The sequence below is a fragment of the Chinchilla lanigera genome, unplaced genomic scaffold (genome assembly GCF_000276665.1).
Source record: "Chinchilla lanigera isolate Chin_1 unplaced genomic scaffold, ChiLan1.0 scaffold00073, whole genome shotgun sequence".
In the NCBI taxonomy this organism is placed as follows: domain Eukaryota; kingdom Metazoa; phylum Chordata; class Mammalia; order Rodentia; family Chinchillidae; genus Chinchilla; species Chinchilla lanigera.
In genome coordinates, this window is record NW_004955474.1 from 6480421 (window position 1) to 6487938 (window position 7518).

At 45.2% G+C, this 7518-nt stretch overlaps 1 long non-coding RNA gene across 2 annotated transcripts in view; it reads right to left on the bottom strand.

Annotated features, from left to right (window-relative positions):
- The window catches only part of LOC106150350, a 9639-nt gene extending 2937 nt beyond the window's left edge, over positions 1–6702 (bottom strand). The window contains exons 1-2 of one of the 2 annotated variants that reach the window (XR_001237118.1): positions 6664–6702; positions 1761–2017 (exon numbers count right to left, since the gene is read on the bottom strand). This is a non-coding gene — a long non-coding RNA (uncharacterized LOC106150350). Of the gene's footprint in view, positions 1–1760; positions 2018–4293; positions 4466–6663 lie in introns of those variants that run through there. The other variant, XR_001237119.1, reaches the window with a different exon arrangement.
- Between the last annotated feature and the right edge of the window lie 816 nt (positions 6703–7518).

The following is a 7518-nucleotide window of genomic DNA, read 5'->3' on the forward strand; positions in this document are numbered from 1 at the left end:
AAAAAAGAGTCTACTGACAAGGTGGCCAGGTATGAGGAGACAGGAGACAGAGTTTCAGACCCGCCTCTGAGAGGACAAGGTCCAGGTTCTTCAAGAAATGAGAAGCAAGGTGGTGTGAGGGCAGGGAGAGGTGACTGGAGGTAAGGAAATAATCGAAATCTGCCCACTGCAATCCAATTGGTAGCTCTTCACTGGGCAGATGTCCAGAAAATAGGCTCACTCATATGATTTGAGGGTGGAACTTTTGGCCCACAGATGTCAAGAGGTCACCCACTGGATACTCTGAAGACCTGAGTGTAGGGTCCCTGGCTTTAGCAAATTTGAGGTAGACAAACATGGCCTCTGGCTCTGGAGAGGAAGACAGGCCATGTTGCCAGTGTGACCCTGCATGGGTGGTGGTATCTGTAAAAGAGTCACAGGGGCACACAGCTAGAGACGGGACCTCTGCAGTACCAGCAGTGACAGAAGCGAGTGAAGCAAGAGGGTTTATTTGGGTTTCACTGAGTTTCTATGGCATGTGCCCCTTCCAGGATTTACACCTGTATATCCTAAGGTCAAAATTGACTCCCTGGTACTTTTTTCCTTCACAGAATACAGTAAATGTTATTCTTACAACAAACTAAACTACTGAACACAACAAACATGCATTACAAAGCCCTGGAAGGATACTTAACACACTGTCTCAGCCCAGGCGGGTTTTTGTTTATTTGTTTGTTTGTTTGGTCTTTTTGAGACAGGGTCTCACTATGCAGCAGGAGAGGTTTTTAGCTTTGGGTTCTCCTAAGCTTTAACATTGTTTTCCATTTTATATATTCACAAAACTGACTTTGATATGCTATAAGGATTTTCCTGCAGAGCCTTGACTTTTATTAAAGAAATCAATCTCTGTTAAGACTAGATCTTTACTGACATTTTTCTCTCTTTAGGGACAGGTATAACTGCTCAAGCAGCCGCAATGTTATCTATTCTGATAATATGCACGTTTTGTCTCTGTATATATTACTGATTTTCCCAGGAAGCTTTTAAAACATAGTGATCTCGAGCTGGGCGTGGTGGCACATGCCTGTAATCCCAGCACTTGGGAGGCTGAGGCAGGAGGATCATTGTGAGTTCAAGGCTAGCCTGGTCTACAAAGTGAGCTCAAGTCCAGCCTGAACTGCATAGCGAGACCCTGTCTCAAAAAGACAAGACAAACAAACAAACAAACAAAAAGCATAGTGGTCTCACCTTACCCTTTAGCCAGAGATCCAGCCCTGCTATTCAGAACAGGGCAATGTGCTGCCTGGACAAGCCGCCATCTTTATAACTATTTCTCAGGCAGCAGGCTGTGTCCTGTGTGATGGGGACTCTGGCAGAAAGGCAGTAGGTATGTCCTGCACACGGGCTTGTGAGGGCTTCTAGGGTCGGATAGCAGGGATGTCCTGAAACCTCGAGTAATGTCACACACTCACATCCCTGTTCTCTGTCCCGCCTCCAGCTCCTAAAGCTGACACCTGGCCCACTCCTCAAGTCCCACACGTGGCAGCCTGCATTTTCCCACTGTCACATGTCACATCAGCCTTCCTGGACCCCTCCAAAACCCAGTGAGCACCTGATCTCTGCTAGTTTGGAAAAAAAAACAAGCAAAGCAGAAACCTTGTTCTCAGATCAGTGTTTGGATTTCTCTAGCTCAGGCCCTGAATCCAGTGCTTATGCGATGTCACCTCCCTCAGGGTCAACAGGAGCCCAGGCAGACCCTCTGGGTTGGAATGAACACCCACCTCGCTCCCTCCTTGAGCACTTCCCACCTCTCCAGAGCTGTGGGCATCTTGGATTAGGTCTTCAGCTTCACCCCCAGGGACTCCCGCCTAGTGAGTTCCCTTCTGAATCCTTTTCTCCTCTGGATCCAAATTTCCATTCAACTCCTCGAACTCGGTGACTACATGTAACACCAAAGGAAGCCCAGGCACCAGGTGAAAGCTCTGAGCGGATCACCTTTCCTGTTGTCTCTTTTTTAATTTGCGTCTCAAAGGAATCACTGTCAAGCAGAGGAGATGGGAAAACTGTTTAGACTTAAAACAAACAAACAAACAAACAAAAAAAACAAGCTGTAGCGGGCAGTGCCCTGTGACGGAGCCTTTGACCCCTCTCCTCTTTCCAACCCCACATCTCCATGTGGAGGAGCTCTGGGGTGCTTACTGAACACACAGACCTTCCATCTTTTCCCAGCCCTGCTGGGTCCAAATTTCTACAGGTGCGACTCATTTATTTATTTACTTACTTTTTTTTTTTTTTTTTTTTTTTTTTTTTTTTTTTTTCTGTCTTTTTGAGACAGGGTCTTGCTATGCAGTTCAGGCTGGTCTTGAACTCACTTTGCAGCCCAGGCTGACCTCAAACTTGAAATGATCCTCCTGCTCAGCCTCCCAAGTGCTGGGAGCATAGGCGTGTGCCGCCACACCTAGCTCTGCGTATTTATTTTTAAAACAGGTTTTCCCCATGTAGTCCAAGCTGGCCTCAAACTCCTCACAATCCTCCTGAGTGCTGGGATGACAGGAGGGTGCCACCATGCCTGGCTTCTGGGCATGACATTTTAAAGGTGATTCTTACACATACTAAAGTTTGACAAATCTAAATAAAATCTGCTGATTCCAAGCAAGCTTTCTTACTCTATTTAAATAGGTGCCCCAGAAAGGTTACTTAACAATAACAGTGATTCTCTAAGAATAAAGACTGTAGACAGAGATCAGTGGGAAAGACCCACTGTGGAGAATACTTTAATTCATGACTGCATTATAACTAAACTACAAAACATTATAACTAAACTGCAAAAGCTGAAAAGAGTCCTTGCCTCACTACAAATTTAAATTTCCTCACTGGGTGATATTATCCGTTTGCATGACTTTTAACCACCCTTCTCTGCTGGCTCATTATTTTGTCTTGGTTTGGCTTGATTTGGTTCGGTTTGGTTTGGTTTTTTTGAGACATCTTGCTATGTAGTTCAGGCTGGTCTTGAAGTCCCTATGTATCCTAGGATGACCTGGAACTTGCAGTGAGTAATCCTCCTGCCTCAGCCTCCTGAGTGCTGGGATTACAAGTGTGTGCCACCAATCCAGGCTTGCATTCTGTTTTGTTTTGTTTTGTTTTTTGTTTTTTGTTTTTTGTTTTTTGTTTTTTTTTCTGGTACTCACAATCAAACTCACAACCTTGCACTTGCCAGACAGGCGCTGTGCCGCTGAGCTAAATCCCCAGCCCCCCGGCTTGCATTCTTTGAGTATCTATGAGTATCTACCATGTGCCAGGCCCTTGTGTAAGATCCCCTGGTCAGTCCTTCAGTAGTCCAGCTCACCAGCTAGTAGGCATCTCACTGTCAGACAGTCATAGATTTCCCTGTGCTATTATCAAAGATGTCATTACCTGCCCAGTTAATCAGGGAGGAGAGAGACCTTTGGATTCCAGTTAAATATTTATCTACACCTTGCAGTTTTGAACGTTTCCCAGTGTGACTTTACCACAATTAGATAGCCATCTTAATCCGTGTTATTCTTTGACAAGTTTTTATAATAAGCACTAGAGGTAGCTTCCAAAGGCTGTTCAAAGTTCCCTGGCTTTTAGTTCCTCCTAGACCTTCTGCTCCTCTTGGTGGGGGTCAGGCTTCTAGGTGGTGGGATGGACTAGTAAGATCACAGACGTCAGCGCAGGGAAATCGGTTGGGAAGAACAGCAGGGGCACTGCTGGAAAGAGCACAGCAGAGCTGGTAGGAGCTGGGAGTGCTCGCGAGGCACCCGTGTCTGTGGAGAAGTAAAGGTCATCCTGATTGCTGGGGTTTTCCTGTCTTTCAAGGATTTGCTCCACTTCTCTGGGAAGTTATTGAGGGGCAAGGTTCCATGCCAGAGGTCCTGGCTTTGTTTCCTGAGTCACATGCAAAGTAATTCTTGTCAGTTACTGCACTCAAATTCCCTTCCTGGGTTCAGGGTTATCATCTGCCACCTGTATCTCATGGAGCTCTCCTGAGGAGGCCTTAAGATAACGTTTGTTGAATAGCTTGGGAAAATGTCAGCGAAATTCCACTAAACACCAACACATTACAAGTGCAAAATAGACACTGTCTGGGATGGTTGTTTAGAAACAGCAAAAGGCCACATGGCTAATAAAAAGAAAGCATGGTGAAAGAGAGAAAAAAAAAAGAGAAAAGAAGCCTGCACATGGTTTTGTCAGGTTGTTCATTCCCAAATGCCAATGTTGGTCTTGACGTTATACTCAATTAGTGAATCTACCTGCTCCAAATTAGGGAGCTGTGCTGAAATGTTTTCTCACCTGGAGCAGTTAGGTGTATGATCCTTTTTTGATTTTGTCTCTGAAGGTACTGTCCTTTTAAACTCAGACTTAAAAGTGGACCCAGTTGGTGGGCATGACTGCACATGCATGTAATCCCAGTCACGTGGGAGGCTGAAGCAGGAGGATTGCAAGTTCAAGCCCAAAAAAGAAAAATACTGAGCAACTTACTGAAAACAAAACAAAAAAATAAATAAATAAGAAAAAGGGTTGGGGTTGTGATTCAGTGATCCAATGCTTGCCTAGAGTCTGGAAGGCCCTGAGTTCAATCCTCAGTACTACAAAAAAAGGGGTTGAGGTTTCATGGCTAGAAACTGCCAGAGAGAGCTGCCCTGACTATGGCTGGCTGGGAATTTCCAGGGCAAGAAGGGGCACTGGTGCCAGGTGCAGATTACTGACACACTGACACCATCCTCTATCCTCTCACTGGGCACCATGCTGTCTTTACAACCCAGAGGTCACAGCTGGAAGCCCTGGAGCAAGTCATCCAGATGTGTGTTGTTTGTCCTGTACAAGATGAATCCATTCGCTTTAACTGAAAAATACTGGCAGGAAGGATATGACTGCACATGCCTGTAATCCTAGCACTTGGGTGGCTGAGGCAGGAGGATCCCTGTGGATTGAGGCCAGCCTGTGCTACATAAGTGAGTTCAAGGCCAGCCTACACTACATAGTGAGACTCTGTCTCCAAAGAAAAAGAAAGAAAAAAAGAAAAATCCTGGTAGGAAATGTGCACAAATTGGATTTCACATAAAATCTAGCTTTCCAGTCTGGATTTTAGGCTTCTCTGGAATATGTGGAAACCCAGAGGAACTAGTCCTTCTTCTCACCTGCTGAGTGCCAGCCACCCTGAAAGGGACACCACTCTGGCTGTGACATGTGCGTTTTCTATCCCCGGGGTCCCTCTTGTGCTTTTTGCAGACCATTCACTCATTTATGTCACCTGCCTGGTTTTGAGTTTGTGACCCTGGCCTAGGTCAGTTATCTCTGAAGCATCACCATCTTTTTGATGCATTTCTCAAATTTGTCTTCTGTATTCCTTTTTATTCTACACAGTGTGAGTCTAAGTGTTTTCCAGTGTTCAGTGATGTCACCATTGTACCCACACGACCCATCATATAGGTACAATGGGGGGGGTCAAATTATAATCAACCTATAGGATTACAAGTAGAGCCGCTTAGAAAATATTGATCCAGTAGGGAAGCGGGTCACGCAGCAAGGGTACATGGAAAGAACAAAGGCATTCTGGGAAGGGATGGGTCCAGATGCTCTCATCACCCACCTGGGGACTGATGCCTCTCTGGACTTCCTGGTCCAGGTGGTGCTAATTATAGTGTACTTCTGAGTTACTGCTCATCCCTCAGGAGGCGTGCAGGCCTGGCCGCTATATCTTTATTTTGAGGCCTGGTCTTCACATGTGCCTCCGGCCACAATTCTGATGTTTTTATTCTTTTGGCTGAGTGCTTTGAAAGCCCAGTTCCTCTCTGACTGTGTATTAATTTCTATCTAACTTACCTATAAAATTGTCCCCTCCAAAGAGCTATCCCTAACTTCAGCTAGGGGAGAATGGGTAAAATTTCAATCTCACTGCTTTTTTTTTTCTAATTGGTAATCAAACTCATGACCTTATGCTTCCCAGGCAGGCACTGTGCCATTAAGCTATATCCCCAGCAATCTCGCTGCTCTGCACTGAGAAGAATCAGTGGGGGGGAGACCATAGTCAGGGGCCTTTGCTAAAGGGACTTGGGGAGAAGTTATGCTGCCATTTAGCAGGTGTGAGCTCTCTTTATAAGTTGACTTAGTGGATCCCAGTAAAAGGAGTTTGCACATTTGTCACTGGCTTTATCTGTGTGATCATTTGGAATTTGGGACCCTCTAGGTAAGAATAATAAACCTTTTGAAGAGATTAAACCACATATGACCAAAGCATGAATATTAGAATGGAAAGACAGTTCGGAGAAAGGAGCCATATCTAGACTTGCCCCTGAGGGGCTGGGGTAGTGATTTTAACCAGCTGTCTCTTAGCCCTTACTGACTGAGGTTATCTATAAGTCTGATATTTCTTGTCTTTTTGAGACAGGGTTTCACTATGCAGTTCAGAATGGCCTTGAACTCACTATGTAGCCCAGGCTGGCCTCAACCTTGCAGGAATCCTCTTGCCTCAGGCTCCTGAGTGCTGGGATTACAGTCATGCAGCACTATGCCTGGCCTAAATCTGATATTTCTTTGTCACAAGTCCCTCCAGTCTTAGCTATAGGAAGGTGGAGAATTTGATGTTTGTCTTAGTTACTTTTCTCGTTGCTGAGACAAAATACTCAACACCCAAAGTTAAAGGAGGAAAGGTTTACTCACCTCACACTTTGTAGAGGTTTCAGTCCATAAGTGGCTGGCTCCAGGGCAAGGTGGAACATGGCAGAGGGGCATCACACAGAAGAGTCCATGGTGGGCAGAAGACAGCCAAATCAACAGCCGACCTTAACAGCGTCTTTCTGTCCATTTTATACCCTATCAAGGCTGCAGGGATTCGGGTGATGACAAACCAATCAATGACCTGATCACCCTTAATCCCAGCATCACACACTCTAGATTCAGCCACCTCTGAAAAAGGCTTATGACTGCATGAGGCTCTGGCGGGACATCTAGACACAAAGCATAACGGTGCATTTAAAGGACAATTTCAGCTAAGGAATTTAAAGATTCTTGCTGAGCTTTTATAGCTTCCACTGTAGCTTCTTAGACTCATTGAACCGTAACAGTGGTCAGTTACAGGCGTAGCTGGAGACTGACAGCAGGAATTAATGAGTGGAGCCCAGTTTTTTTACCTAGCCTATATTACTATTCTATTATTTTTTTATATTTTTGTGGCTATACTTTTTTGTTAGCTGTTTAAGACCAAGTTAAAGTGAGACCTGTGTTAATCAAAATTAACCTCATGCTACGTAGCAAGGTCAGTTAAGGCTCTTTAGGGATTATTCTTGGAGCCATGTACAAAGTCTCAGCTCCTCTATTGGTGTCAGCTGCCAGCATGGGTCACTGTCTTGTTTGACCATGGGGCTCCCTGTGGAACCATGGGAGGCTGTTTTTTTTTTGTTGTTGTTGTTTTGTTTTTTGGTTTTGGTTTTGGTTTTTTCCAGGAATTGAACTCACGACCTCGGGCTTGCCAGGCATGCACTGTGCCCCTGAGCTAAATCCCCAGCCCTGAGGCTC